The sequence below is a fragment of the Nelumbo nucifera genome, chromosome 2 (assembly GCF_055504915.1).
Source record: "Nelumbo nucifera cultivar China Antique chromosome 2, China Antique-T2T, whole genome shotgun sequence".
Taxonomy (NCBI): Eukaryota; Viridiplantae; Streptophyta; class Magnoliopsida; order Proteales; family Nelumbonaceae; genus Nelumbo; species Nelumbo nucifera.
The window spans coordinates 65,223,856-65,240,689 of record NC_142650.1 but is presented as its reverse complement, the minus strand read 5'-3'; the positions used below and the strand labels follow the sequence as shown (position 1 = coordinate 65,240,689).

At 35.5% G+C, this 16,834-nt stretch overlaps 1 long non-coding RNA gene across 1 annotated transcript; it reads left to right on the top strand.

Moving 5' to 3' along the window:
• Nucleotides 1-1,112: 1,112 nt before the first annotated feature.
• Nucleotides 1,113-16,573, top strand: LOC104601346 (uncharacterized). Its single transcript, XR_735855.3, has 2 exons — nt 1,113-3,464; nt 16,300-16,573. It is a non-coding gene; the product is annotated as an uncharacterized LOC104601346 (long non-coding RNA).
• The last annotated feature ends 261 nt before the right edge of the window (nt 16,574-16,834 follow it).

Here is a 16,834-nt window from a genome sequence, read left to right as displayed (position 1 = left end):
AACACATCACTTCTGGATTGTTGCTAAAAAAAATGCATCGTTGGAGAATTATTTATTTTAGTTCTATGTTTGGTGGTAATAGTACTTTACAAGTTCTGGATTTACTTGGATGTGGACTTGTGTCATTTCTGTCATGACAAAACCTTGGTCAATTTTGTTTTTGACAGGGAGTTTGATGGACTTTTACAACGGATTCCTAACATTTTCTATGAAGATGATATGGAAGATCTAGGTTTGGGCTCTCTACTCATTATTATGTATGGAATAAAAAAGATCTGGATGGATCTAACTTCAAGGTGAACCACTAACATCGTCTTAGCAAAACTTGCAGCTTTTCATGCTGCTGGTGTGACCTACCACTTGATGGTCCCACATAGAAGATGTCCTCTAAGTGTTGATTTGATTTGGTGGTTGAACCATGCATCCATTACATTTCATTTTACTGTATGAGGATTGATGGTTTAGGAAAGGCCTTTCCTTCCATGTTTATGGTGTTGCATTTTGTGTTCAACCTCTAACCATTTTCCCCTGCATGTGCACCAAATATAGCTCTTGGTGGTATGCTTGAATTGAATTTAGGTTTCTCCTTCACCTATTTTGCCTTTAACATCCTTAACTAAATTATTGTTCAAGATGATCCTTCTGCTTCAAATGGAAACAAAGATCCACTATGTTTTGAGGGCATGACTGACACTGAGGTTCAAAGGCGATTAAAGGTAGTATTATTGCTGCTTTTTCAACCTGCTCTCTCCCTCTCTCTCTCTCTCTCTCTCACTCCACATACACACACAAGCACACGCCTTTCTTTGGAGAAGATATATAGGGACAGATATCGCAGTCCTGGATAGAAAAAACAAGGATATAAGAGGTCCTTGCTTGGCTTGTCAAGATTTTATGGGTAGAGGGATAATGATGTAGGTATATCCTTGGAAATTCATATCTTTTACCTTAATTGTACTTTGAGAGTAAATTAGAGTAAAGAGAAACTTGTTGATGAAGAATACTAATTACAAAAACTATTGATGTTCTGTAGGCACATCAAGTAGATCACTGAATGAGGATAAACCATTCAATGTCAAATTACCATTCATTCTCAGGTAGGTAGCTTTTGAACTAAACATGATTGTATGTGTAAATGATGTCTATATTTGGAAAAATTTGCAGTCCAAATTTGTAAATTTGTTGTAGAAATTTGAGGTTACCTTGAATCCTAAAAAAATCAGATTGTGCATGGCTGTATTTCTTGGGTTAAATCACAAATTCAAGAGTGAGAATGATGCAAAACAAGCCGTTGATAAAAATTTCAGTCTGTCATACTTCCGTTTTGGATGAAACTTGAAGAGACCTCAAAAGAAACACCAGTTTTTTTTTATCAACAACAAAACACATTGCATTCAATTAAGAGAAAAAAACTCCCTATTACTCAAAATATTGGGTGGTAATCAAGAGGAACAAGTCTATCATTGACTTCATCATTCAGTTAAAGAGAGAAAACTTTACACACACAATCCCAACCCAGGTATTCGATCTCCATTCAATACTCTCCCATGTTGCCCCTGCTTTTGCTAAGGCATCAGCCATGATATTAACAGTACGAAGCATCCACTTGAGTAAGCTATTCAAAATATTGCCACTGCTTGCACCTGTCTGAACAAAGGCCTATAAGCCCAAGGAATTTTTCTTCACGTCTCATCCATGATGTCACTATTCGACAATCTCTCTTTACTATTCTATCCATCCATCCTTGCATGGAGACCAGCTATAGGCCTTGGATAAGAGCTTGAAGCTCTGCCTTTATAGAATTGTTTTGCTCAATTGGGATTGAAAAGCTAAGGCAAATATTGCTGTTACTATCTCTCAATGCTCCTGCAACTCCTGAATCCCCTAGGTTTCCTAGGCTGCACTCAAGTTTCTTAACAATGTTCTTTGAAAGACAAATTAAGAATGTATTAAAGAGGAAGAGTTTCCTCAAAAATCAACATGTACACCCTTTCTAGGGATTTAAGATGTATAGTGATATTATCATACATAAATACAAACATAACTCATTACCCTTGTAAGTATACATCTATTTGCACATCACAGACTCAAAATGAACACATTGTCCCCAATGATTTAACTTGGTGATTATTCAAATCTTGATTCTTTTGGTAAGAGCAGGGATGTTCACTTTGTGGATTGTGTTTTTCTCTCATGTGGTCTTGAATTCTTGGTCAAAGGAAACAATGAAAAGTCATTGCTAAGTAGCATTTCCAGTTCTAGGGAAGTAAACACAAGTGACTTCTAGGGATAGGGATTTGAGGAAATTATTCCAATAACAGTCATCTTTATTAAAAACATTAAATATGTATGAAGATTACAACCCATAGGGGACCTTAAATAAGGATTCTAACTCCTAAAACAATTCCAGTAACACTTCACTAATCCTATTAAAATCAACTTAATGTAAAAAAGCAGAAATTAGTAAAAATAATAATTTACAAATCTGTCAACCCCCTACCCCAAACCTAATGGAGTCAGGCTGGGAATATTGACAAAAAATATGTCAAGAGCCACCAACTCCAAATCTGCCAACCTTCCTATTAATAGTTATACTTGGAACATTGAAGTAAAATCATTTCCAACATAGAAATAACTTTAAATCAACTTCATATTTAAGATGTCAAATATTTATATCTAAGAAAACTTATAATCAACATAAAAGGATTTCTTGTTCAGTAGCTTCAATATTCGACAACAACTCAGCTGCCACAAGTATTTCTAAGCATTGATATAAAGCATAATTTCCTTGTTTCAATATACTATTCTGATACTTTTGTTTTTATTTTGTCAAAATTGTGTTCAGCATAGTCAATGGTGTATGGGAACAATTAAGAGATATTTGAAGCTAAGAGAAATTCAGATAGTTCGAACTATGGGAAATGTTTAAAGAACAATGAAGAGATCATGTGTCCTAATTAAACTAATAAGACTACATCTCAGTTCTAGTTGTGAAGGATTTATCTTATTTGTACAAGGCTAATTTTACATGATTCTAAGTTGTATCTTTAATCTTGAGATTACATGTTGAATTTTTTATTTTACTTTTGTTTTCTTATAGTCAAGAACTCCTGTCTTACCAAAAAAAATAAAAAATAAAAAAATCCCTTCTAGCTAAGCTAAATAACAAGATGGAAAACAAAGCTTATTCGTGCCACGTGGGAAACCATTGGCCGGCATAGGTCACGTTTTTCTTCTTCTTCTTCTTCCACCTACTCTTTCTTCTTCCGTTGTCTCCTCCCCCATATCCTCTTTCCTCTTCTTCCACCACCTCATCTGCCTCCTGCTTTGTCTTCCTCCACCTCGTTTCTCTTCTTCACTCTTCCACGTTTTACTATTTTTTTTTTCATTTCCATAGGTGCAAATACATCTATTGACGGTTGGCGGCATCACAATAGCAATCAATTCCAAGTCTGTGCTTGGAGGTACAACTCACATTACACCATCTGGTTTTTTAGGGTTTACTTGTGATTCATCCTCCATTTTACCTATGAATGTTTGTTTCATTTTATACAGTTTCAGTGATAGGATTTGTTCTATTTCACCATATGCTTTGTTAGGGTTTACTTGTGATTCGTCCTCCATTTTACTTGTGAATGTTCATTTCATTTTCTAGGGTTTCAATTACGAGATTCATTCCATTTTCTTACGGTTTAATTTGTGCTTTGTAATGTATAATTTCAACTTCTACTATTTCTTTTGGGTAGACATTAATTCCTACTGATCAATCGGTTGGGAAAATCTTCGTATGTACTTTTGTTTGGAAATGTATGGATCCATTACTCTTGTTTAGTGTCTATAATGCAAACAATCTCTTGATACATTTGATTGGAAGTCAGTTCCTGATGAACAATAGATATTGGGTTTTGTTTTGGAATATGTCTGTAACATTGGAGACAAAACAAACCATTATTATTGTTTATTTTTTTAATGAAAGCAAGAAGATGGTAGTGTTTAATTGCATGAATTTTCTTTTCACTAATCCTCTGAATGGTTTTGGTTAATAGTTGAATTACTTCTAACTATCATGTAAATCTTTTTTTTTATATAATCATCAACTGAATTGTTAATGGTTTATCAAGGGTATAGATTGGTTTCGGCCTCATTAGTTTATATGTCTATTGGGTCTAGATGTTCCATGGGTAATGGTTTATCATTTCAACAATTTCAACTCATTAGTTCACATGATCCATTGTCTTTAATGATTTGTGGATATGCTTACATATTGTGATGGTATGGGGGGAAGAGGGAGAGAGAGAAAGAGTTAGAGAGAGGGGAGAGACAAGTTGATGGAAATTACAGTAAACCCTTTCAGTCTTCCTTTTGTCAATGGAAATTACATGAAGAAATGGAAAAAAGAACCAGTAAAGAAAAGAGAAATGAAGAGAATCAAACCACACAAATTTTACAATAAACACTGGCATGGGTCCATATTTACATTGGTTAAACATAAAGAATGACATTCAATAATATGGAGGCCATACAAATCTTCCCATCCCCTTATAGATGTAATAGATAAACATATAAATAAAATGTTAGATATCAATATCATGTTAAGTAGTACTAAAGTACTAGAAAACAGCTGGAAACATTGGATGTCTTAGAAAGAATGTAGAGAAAAAAAGGATGGCACTATCGGACAGGATGTTGCAGATTTGTGCTTACCATTCCCGCTATATCAAGGTGTGGGTCAATGTCATATATTAATTTCATATTCGCTTCAACAGAAGAACCAAGTGTAGAAATATCATTGTGGACTATCAAAACATTTGTTTTAAATGGGGGTGAGCAAATGGGTAGGTTCTACCTGGAACCGAATGGAATCGACCTCGAACCAGCATTGAATCGACCCTATCCAATCTATTATATGGTAGGGTTTGGTTCTATTAATAGCAGAATATAGGAGAAGAAAGGAAGAAGAAGAGAAGGGAAAGAGAGGAGAGAAGGGAGAAAAGAAGAGAGTGATTTTGGAGTTAACTTAACTGGCTGGTGGCGCCAACTTATATTAATATATATAGCGCGACCATAATTAAAAGGGAAAGGACCCTTATGCCCCTACTTAAGTTACAATACATAAAACAAAGAAAAATCTACTTTAACTAGTACAAACAGACCCTAACTCAGCAGAATACAAACATAAGAAATAAATTAAACATTCCAACACTCCCCCTCAAGTTGGGACATGGATGTCAATCATGCCCAATTTGTCACACAAATTATTATGCCGCACATGATGAAGGCCCTTGGTGAAGATGTCTACAAGTTGTTCCTCTGAACTGACATATATATGGAGTGCACACTTCTCTGCTCACAAGTTTTTCTCTAATAAAATGCTTGTCTGCTTCAATATGTTTTGTTCTATCATGGAGGATTGGGTTAGCAGCAATATTGATAGTAGCTTTATTGTCACACTAGAGTGACATAGGTTTGTTAACTGCAAAACCTAGCTCTCCTAACAAGTTTTTTATCCACATAATTTCAACAACTCCATGAGACAACTTTGTATTCTGCTTCAACACTAGATCTAGCCACCACACTTTTGTTCTTACTTCTCCTGGTGACTAGGTTTCCCCCCACAAAGGTACAATACCCACTGTTAGATTTTCTATCATCAATTGCCCTTGCCCAATCAACATCTGTATACACCTCCACTTTCAAATGCCCATGTTTCTGGAATAGCAAACCAGCTCCTGGGAACTTCTTGAGGTATCTAAGGATTCTTTCTACAGTTTCAAAGTGAGTTGTCTTAGAGTTATACATGAATTGGCTAAGGACACCCACTGCATAGGCAATATCAGGTTAGGTCATAGACAAATATAAGAGTCTCCCTACAAGTCTTTGGAACTTCTTCACATTTTTCTAACACTCCCCCTAATTGTCTCTTAGCTGATGGTTGGGTTCAATGGGTGAATCAATTGGTTTCACTCCTAATTTACCTGTGTCCTCTAATAGATCTAGTACATATTTCCTTTGGGAAATAAGGATGACCTTGTTAGAGTGTGCAACTTCAATCCCAGGGAAATAACATAAGGAGACTAGATCTCTCACCTCAAATTGAGTGACTAAGAATTTCTTCAGCTTCTGTATTTCAGTCTTCCAATCTCCGGTGACTACTATGTCATCAACATATACAATTAAAGTTGCAATTTTTCCTTCACCTTTCTTCACAAACAGAGTATGATTTGACTGACATTGTTTGAATCCCATCTATTGTACAACTAAATGAAACCTATACTAAACCAAGCCCAAGGTAATTGCTTCAACCCATATAATGATTTTTTAACCTGCACACCTTCTGCTCACTACCTTTGGCACGGAAACCTGGAGGTTGATTCATGTAAATCTCCTCCTCTAAGTCACCATTCAAGAATGCATTTTTAATATCCAACTGGTGAAGTTCCCAGTTAAGATTAGCTGCTAGTGAAAAGAAGATTCTAATCAAATTCATCTTATGGCGGCGAAGAAAGACACGAAATGGAGAAGGATCAGGAAGAGGAGGTAGTTTAACCTATGTGTGTTTCTCCTCAACCCTACTTTCCCCTTGAGGAGAAACCAAGAAAAAAGGTTGACTCTCAAAGAAGGATACATATCCACGAAGACATAGTACTTGTGTGGAGAAGGGTGATAGCAATGGTAACCCTTTTGAGATAACGGATAACCAAGAAAAACATAAGGAGTGGCACGAGGGTCGAGTTTACTACAAGTAGGAGACAAGTCATGAACGAAGCAACAACACCCAAAGACACGCATTGGAATGGGGGACAGTGGATCTGTAGGAAACATAAGTTGATGTGGGGCCTTATACTCTAGTAATAGAGATGGCATATGATTGATGATATATGCAGCACACATAAAAGCATCCATCCAAAAGTGTTTTGGAACATTCATATGAAGTAATAAACCACAAGCTACTTAAAAAAGATGACAATTTTTTCTATCAACAACACTGTTTTGTTGAGGTGTTCTGGTACAAGAGCTTCGATGAAGAGATCCACATGAAGCAAAGAACTCCGTAAGATCACTATGGAAGTATTCTTTTGCATTGTCCGACTAGAAAATGTGAATTTCAGTTTGGAATTGAGTGAAAATCATTCGTTGAAAGTCTTTCACAATCTTTGGCACTTCATCTCTAGATCTTATAGGATAAACCCAAGTATATCTAGAGTAGTCATCAATTAAAGTAATGAAATAGTTATATCCAGACTCAATAGGTAGAGTAACAGGGCCCCAAACATCATAATAGACAATATGAATAGGAAATTCAGATCTTTTATTTCTTAAAGGAAAAGAATTTATACGATGTTTGCTCAATTGACATGTATGACACTACAATTCACTAACTGACAAAGACTAAAATAACTCAAGAAACATAAGTTTTAAAGACTGAAATGGAAGGTGACCAAGACGATTATGCCACAAATAGGCATGACTCTCACTAGATGAACTTAAGGATTCTGTAGCCACAAGACTGGCTTTATTCTCCAACACGTAGAGACCATCCACCATGCTTCCTCTACCAATCGTCTTCCCCGAGGTCAAATCTTGAAACACACACCAATGAGTAATACTGCTAATGGAAAGTAAATATGAACAATTCAAGGAATGAGTAATACTGCTAATGGAAAGTAAATTGATAGGTAATTTAGGAACATGCAACACATTAGAGAGGGTAAGACCAAGAGGAAGGGAGATGGTTCCTTGACCGACTATGGTGGAAAAAGACCCATCAGCCAATCTCACCTTATCTTTCCCAAAGAGGAGGTTATATGCATGAAATAAGTTTGACTTACCAGTCATGTGGTTTGAGGTTCCCGAGTCTATTATCCAAGGGGAATCAGATGTATGACATGACACATGGAAAACAGTGGTAGTGCTACTTGATGTAGATGCAAAGGAGGTAGAAGAAGTAGGGCCAGAATCCATTTGGCAAAGTGTCCTACTATATAATTCCAAGTGGTTATGAAAGGAGTTGATATCTTCCTTGGGGTCAGAACCAGAGTGTCACTCCTGGGGTACCATGGGACTAGTCTCTTGAGATGCTACATTTGCTGAGTTATATTTCTTCTAACTCTTGCTGGGTTAGCTTCTTAATCGGATCAGATTTTTTACTCAATTCCTGAGCCCATTTAGGCTTGCCATGAAGATCCCAACATGTGTCTCTAGTGTGCCTGGACTTTTGACAATGAGTGCACCAAACTTTATCTTTGTCATCCACTCTCTTCTGTGAATCACCCTTTTTAAAAGAACCTCCGACATTTGAACTTGTGCCCACTCGGACAGCTAGTGCAACCAGTTCCCCTTCTGTACAATTCATCACACTTCTGCTCTCTTCAGACTGAACTAAGGCATAAACTTGAATTGAAGGTAAGTTCTTACTTCCTAAGATTTGTACCCTCATGGATTCATATGTACGATTCATCCCCAAAAGGAAAGCAAATACTCGTTGTTGGGAAACAAGTGATTTGTAGGCCTTTGCATCTTCATCACACTTCCAATTCACATTTTGACAATGATCCAGTTCCTTCCAAATTGATGTCAGATCTGGGTAGTACACCAAGAGACTCCTCTCCCCTTGCTTGCAAGTGGAGAATTCAACTTGTAATTGATATATCTTTGCGTAATGTCTCTGTTATGAATAAGTAGGTTTTTCTTGTTCACATATTTCACAAGTTGTTTCAACACACATAAAAGTCTTCCTTACTTGTGGCAGAATGGAAATTAGGAGCCATGACATCACCATGCTATTTTCTTAGTCCCATCTGCCATGTTCAACACTACCAGTCTTTGGTTCCTTTACTTTACCATTAATATACTCAGCTTTCCCTCTAGTAGTAATATAAAGTTTAATTCCCCTAGACCATTCAAGATAGTTCAGTCCATCAAAAGGAATTATAGGCATGGGGAAACTCATATCCATCCCCCCACTCATTCATTCCATTTTGACCTCTTGAAATTCCAGAAGTTGTGGAATTCTTAGAGGGCATGATTCAAACACTTTTCAGATCCTACACACACCTTATGATCCATCCTATCACCAAAAATAGTCCTAGAAACACACCAATGATGAAGTCTACATGCACACACTACAATTTGGACACAATCTGACTACAAACCAGTTTAGATTGTCCAAAAAAGGCAAGATTTTATGTTGATCTCAGTGCTGAATTGTCCTAATAGTCACACTCCACCAACCTCAAACCATCCAAACACATCGACTGCTAGGAGGGGTCATAAACCAGTGCGGCCACACCACAAGGGTTAAAAAATCAGGTCATCCATGACCTACAGATCTGTATTTTCAAGTATGGGATCATATGATCCCTAAAAAAAGGAGGTTTGAACCTAACAACTTCTCAGAAGGCATTCAACAATCTAGATTCATTTATTTTTCCTTGATACACGACCAAGATAAAAGAAAAAAAAAAGATATTAAAGTAAATATGTACCATTCGTAGCAAGTTGAGGGAGAGAGAACTTATTCAATATGCTCTCAGGCCTAGCAGAACCGCTCTGATACCATATTGACAACATAATAGAGGAGAAGAAAAGAAGAAGAGAAGGGAAAGAGAGGAGAGAAGGGAGAAGAGAAGAGAGTAATTTTGGAGTCAACTTAACTGGCTTGCGGTGCCAGCTTATATTAATATATATAGGGCGGCCATAATTAAAAGGGAAAGGACCCCTATTCCCCTACTTAAGTTACAATACATAAAACAAAGAAAAAGCTACTTTAACTAGTCCAAACGGACCCTAACTCAGCAGAATACAAACATAAGAAATAAATTGAACATTCCAACATGTTCCAAATTTTTGAAACAGACCCCCACTCAAGTTGGTACCAGGGTCTACGGATTTACCCTACTCGAAGCTGACCTTGGTTGGCCTTGGTGGAACCGCCCTTGGTTGAACCTGCCTTGGAACCGAACATTCCTTAAAATAACTTTTGGGGATGTAAACATTTGAACCCTAGCACTCATGGTAATTACAAAGGCCATGGTCTCACTTGACCATTGAGTTACTTAAATTATTTGATCATTTTGTTTTCATTTTAATATTTGAATATGTACAATAAGTAATGTATAAAGTAATATTTACAAAATTTATATTTAAACTATAAGTTTTGAACCATATAATGATAATCTACATATTAAATTACTCAATTTAATCAATAAAGATAACATAGGTTTTAAACTATATATTATATTTATTGAAAATCAAGTTTTTAAAGAACATGTTTTTTGTTTCTTGAAGAGGGGGAGTAAAGAAAGAACAGGTTCCATGGGTAGACCCTAGAATCGACCTTGAAACCACGAAGGCTAGAACCGACCTTGGAACCAACTATCACAGGGTAGGTTCTAGTTCCAAAGACCTAGAACCGGCCCCTACAGGGTAGGTTCCTAGTTTTTCCATGGAACCGAACCGAACCAACCCATCCCCACCCCTAGTTTTAACCCAACATATAGCACAACTTTAAAATGAATGATAACAACATTGAAGCATTTCATTTTAAAAACATAGTGCCAACACACCAAGTGGTTCTCAGCCATGAAGATTGATAATCTACCAAGAAACACATCCTAATCCTACCTCATCTTTCTGCTGATTTGTGAGTTTATAATTACCATTTTGGGTGCTTATACATTAGTTCTGATGGTTTGGCAAGTTCTAATGCACTATGCTTATGTTTTATCAGTTAACATGTTTATATTCATTAGTTCTCATGATTTAACAACCTTGACAATTTGTGAGCTTGTATTATTAGTCCGGAAAGAAGGATGGAGGGAGAGGGGGTGGGGAATAGAGAGAAAGATAGTGAGATAGATAGAGAAAGAGAGAGAGAGAGAGAGAGAGAGAGAGAGAGAGAGAGAGGGAGGGATAGAGAGAGGGAGGGATAGAGAGGGGAAGAGAGAGAGGGGGACAGAGAGAGAAATATACAAATACAGAAAGAGAATGATAGAGATGGGAAGAGATAGAGAGAGGAAAAGAGTCAGAGAGAGAGAAGGAAAGAGAGAGAGAGAGAGAATTTTTTTTCAGATGCTTTCATGCATTTTTTTTTTCTTAAACCATCACCTGAATGGTGTTAACATGATTCGGATGATTTAGCAGTTCCAACAATCCTTTTTATTAGTTCAACCAGATTTATGTGTTCTCATGATTTATGTGTTTCTTAACCATCAAATGGATGGTATTGCAAGTTCAATTCTACACTAGTAGCATGTGTGTGTATTTTCTTGTATGTCTTTCTTTTTTTTTGTTTGTTTCAAGTGTATGGATTGTATCATTTGCTACTCAATGAACATCATGCAAGTGTAAATAGAATACAGATTGGTTGAATGTGGGCTGTACTAGCAATTTGCTGAGACTATCAAAATTCCCTTCTTATTGCTTGGAAGTTTCATATATTATACCCACTTGCATACTTTTGAGAGGAATAGTTACTACAGGTGACTCATACCACTAGCATAACCTCGTATTTGGATTAGTTGATTGTCAATGTGGTTGAATGTGAATAACATGCGTGTTTCAAGGATTTCTTGGAAGTGCTTAGAAGTTTAAACACTATATATTAGTAACCAGTTTATTTGATGATGACTACATGGTGACTAGTGTAGCCAATACTACATCATTTGATGATGCACCCACTATAAATGCAAACTAGACACCTATGCAAGAAAATGTTTTCATAGATTTACTTGTACAACAAGTCCAGAGTGGGGGGGTGGCAGGTTGTTTGAAACCATCTGCTTAGAAAGAGGTCAAGAAAAGTTTTTGCACACAAATTGTGCTAAAGTTCAATGCCAAATCATTTAGTAACAAGATATAGGATCTAAAGAATAGGTTTAAGAAATTAAAAAATTGAAGTTTGGACAAATCAGAATTGGTTGGCATGAAGATAAGCAGATGGTTGTAGCCTCGCCAGAGGCATGGGATAACTATTTATAGGTATTTTCTAAATTTTGTATTTTTGTTTTAGATTTCTATTTGGGACTTTACATGTACATGTAAATATACATATCTACAAATAAATTGATTGGTGTCCCCTTATCTTCTTTTAGGCTAACCCCAAGGCGAAAAAGTTTCACAATGTGGGTTGTCCAGAATATAACAACCTAGAGATCATATTTGGGGGAACTACACCTACTGGAAGGTTTTCAACATCATTGGCACATGGCATAGAGTCTCCATCCTAAGATGAGGGAAATATCTCATCTGACCCACATATTGATGAGATCCAACAACCATTAACAAGCATTGATCATTCAGGCAATGTTGATATTGACTAGGTTTCATCTACAACCTCTAAGCAAAATTCACATAGGAAGAGACCTTTAGAATTCTCCGAGGAAATTGTTGAGCAAACTATATCAGTTGATAAGAGGTTTGATAGGCTGGTGGAGGCAATAAATGGCTTGAGTAGGAAGCCAGAGAGTCAAGCATCCATGACGTGTGTTGGCAAGTCTAAACTCCATTGATAGGCTTGACCATAATGATTATGTGAAACTATATGAAGTTTTTGAGAAGCCAGATGCAAGAGAGTGGTTTCTGAACATGCCTACTCCAAACCTTAGGAAGAATTGGGTGATTTGTGACCTTAACCATTGAACTACACTATGGATTTATTCCATTTGATGAACTTAAAAACACATTTGACTTGTTTAACTTTTAGTTAGTTGTTAATGGTTAAACTATTATCTGGATTTAATTGTGATATGTTGAATGCAATTGGATGGATGATATTGCAGGTTAAACTATATTTGAAACAGATTGATGATGGTTGGATGGATTGATAGACATGTGTGTGTGTGATTTTTTTCGTTCTAAAACCATCAATAGGATGGTATTACAGGTTGATCTATATACTTGAAACAGATTGATGATGGTTGGATGGATTGATAGACATGTGTTTGCATGTGGTTTCTTCATTATTTCTTTCTAAAACCATTAGATGGATGGTATTGTGTGTTGATCTATATACTTGAAACAGATTGATAATGATTGGATGGAGTGATAACCATGAGTGTGTGTGTGTGTGTTTCTTCTTTATTTCTAAAACCATCAAATGGATGGTTTTGCAGGTTCATCCATATACTTGAAACCAAGGATTAAGGTATCGATACGATACTCCCGATATGGGGTGTATCGTATCCATATCCATGGTCATGGATACGGGATACGCCACGATTAGATACGTATCCTATGAGTCGTGCGTATCGGCACGATATGCCTCCGTATTGGGTTGTATCGTGTTGTATTGGTGGATACGGTCTGACACTCACCAATACGGACCTATGGAGGCGTATCCATGCCTAGTTTGACAAAATAGCATATTGACTACTTTTGTATTGTTTTTCATCTTTAATAAAAATTTAAAAAATAATTATAAAAACTGAAAAAACAATGTAATATTTAAATTTTTCAAAAAAATAATAAAAACAAAAAATTATAAAAATAATATATTTCATCTACCTTAGATGATTTATATATTTTATTTTACACATAATTATATGTTAAAAATGAAATTATAGTTATTATTTGTAAAAATAGAGTTATTAATAAAAATACTAAATAAATAAAATTTCCCAACAAAATTAATGCAAAATTATAAAGTTATAATTATAAAAACTGAAATGAATAATTTAAGATTTAATTTCCCCAAAAAATTAATAAAAACTGAAAATTAGAAATAATTTATTTTATCTACCTTAAATGATTTATATGTTTTATTTTACAATTAATAAAAATTAAAAATTATAATTATAAAAATTGAAAGAGTGATAATTATTGTATGATGTTTTTCAGTATTATTTATTGTAATGTTTCTCTTCATGTAACCTATTGAAGTATGCATTTTCATGTGTTTATACCTTATTCATAAAGAATTCAGCTTTTGATTTAGCATTATTAATGTATTTATGTGATTTGTATGCATTTCCCTAGTATATCTAAGCATTTTTATATCTTTTGTTCGTATCCATGCATTTCCAAATTAAAAGTATCCGTATCTGACTTGTCTGATATGATACCCGATAACAATACTTTGATCCTTGCTTGAAACAGGTTGATGACTGCATATATAGGTTGATAACTATGTGTGATTTTTTTTCTTTCTTTATTTCTAAAACCATGAGATGGATGGTCTTGCAGGTTCACCCATATTCTTGAAGCATATAGGTTGATAGCTATGTGTGTGGTTTCTTTTTCTTTCTTTATTTCTAAAACCATCAGATGGATGGTTTTACAAGTTCAGCTGCCAAGAAACACGTCATGTTTGTTTGATTGTCACCATGTGGATATTATTGTAGGCTTAGGATCAACTTGAAACAGGTTGATGATTGCACATATAGGTTGATAGCTATGTGTGTGTGTGTTTTCTTTCTTTATTTCTAAAACAATTAGATGTATGGTTTTTCAAGTTTAGCTTCCAAGAAACATATGTTTTGTTTGTTTAATTGTCACCATATGGATATTAATGTTGGCTTAGGATCAACCTAAAACAAGTTCTATGACTCCAGAGTCCAACCTTTTTTATCTCATTAATTAGCTTATACTTATTCATGATTAATATGCCAGATTAAAATGGTAGACAACCCAACTAGGATGGTAGTGTTGCAAACAGTATTGGTTGTTGCCATAAATGATGAAGAGCAACAAATGATGGCAAATGTCCTCATTGCGAAGGAACTAGAGAGAGAAGAAGAGATGTTTCTCTCTAGGACACCCTACCATGATGACATACTGACTGGAGTAGAATATCTAAAGAATGTTGTCTACAGTGGTGGTGGTAGTAGATGTTTGGATATGTTTTGAATGACACCACTAGTGTTTGTTAGCTTAGTACATTGAGACAACGAGGGCTAATGAAAGATAGTCGATATGTATTAGCCAATGAATATATTGGAATTATTTTACAGATCATACGACAAAATAAATCAAACCAAGATACTATAGACCGCTTTCAACATTCTAGTGAAACAATTTCACAACACTTTAACACTGCTTTGAAGGTCATTTGTGAATTTGGCAAAGAAATTGCACAACCCGGTGACTTAAGAATTGCTCAACAACATATTTTCAATAATCCGAAATATTATCCATGGTTTAAGATAACTCATTCTATGTGTGGGGTGTTTTCTTACTCAATATACCATCAAAAAAATTCTTCATTTGAATTTTTTTTCTCCATGCGTAATTGTGTTAGTGCTATAGATGGTACACATGTCCATGCCTATGTTCTAGTTAGTGAGAAAGTACCATTTAGAGGATGAAACTTAACCACCGCACAGAATGTGATGTGTGCATATTCATTTGACATGTTTTTCACTTTTGTTGAAGCAAGATAGAAGGGTGCTACACATGATTCAAGGGTTTTCATTGAGACAGTCCAAAACCCTAATAATATGTTCCCTCTACCACCAAAAAGTTAGCAAAACTATCATATAATTCCATAAGGTTTATATCTTCAATACACTAATAAATATGATTGCAATGTTGTGTAAGAAAGTATTATGTTGTTAACTCGAGGTACACAAATATGTCTGGTTTTCTATCTCCATACCGATCGGAGAGGTACCATTTAAGAGACTTTCAAGGAAGAGGTGGCCGTCCAAAGAATGTCGATGAGTACTTTAATTATGTGCATTTTTCATTGAGGATTGTCATAGAGCATTATTTTGGTGTTTTGAAGGCACGATTCCCGATACTAAAGTTGATGCCTCCATACCCAATTCACAAACAAATTAGGATTGTGTTTGCTTGTGTTCTGCACAGTTTCATAGGCATCTAGATAAATGGAACAAGTCTGGGATGAAATCATGTTCAAGATGGCTGATTACTACAACTTACATTTTAATCATACCCGACCAAGAAACAATAGGAGGCAATCTACCTAGTTGTGTTTTTTTATTAGATTCTTGAACATTTTGATGTGTTTATGTTTTAATTGTAACATATAATGTACTGAATTTTATGAACTTGTATCTTTTTAATGTTAGCTTAGTAGGAATTAATTGATTAGTTATGGTATGATGATTAATGATTCATTGTATAGTTATGGCCACCATTCGAAGGGGACCCATGTGTGTATGCAGATGAGAACGTATGAGGTTATTTGTGGAAAAAAATTAAAAAAGAAAATTTATGGATGATGATTTTATAAATGTCCAACTAGTGAGGTATAGAACCAATACACAAAGAATCTTATTTGTGAGAAATTGTGCTTGTCAAAAAAGGAATAATAATGGCACTCATTTTCTTCCATTTCAGCCACATGAATACAATTTCATATGGGCAGATAATTATACCCCGGAGAACCTGAAGTATGCATCATTGAACAACATAATATTGCTCATGACAATGTGGATTATAAGAGAGAGCATCCTGCTGCACTTGCAGCCTGTGCATGTTGTTATGGCATTATGTATTTCATCATTTTAATGATGGTTCTAATTATTTTCTTAGCTTGGAAATGATTTGTAGGGACACTCGCTTTAACTTGCTTATTGTGGACATGTTTTTGTAGTTACATCTAGGTATACAATGTTATATTGGGGTTATTATACAATTAAAGTGTGTAGAAAAATGAGTTTCTACATGTGGGCCCCACAAATTTGACATGTGGACCCCACAAAAATGATGTGTGGGCCCCACTCATGGAAAAACCATGTGGGACTCGTATGGTTATTCATAATTAGGGCACATTAATGACAAGTGTATGTGGGGTCCACTCATGGTAATTGTAGGTGGGACCCACAAGCACTTGATGCACTGCTATGTATGTAAATGTAACCCACTCATGCTG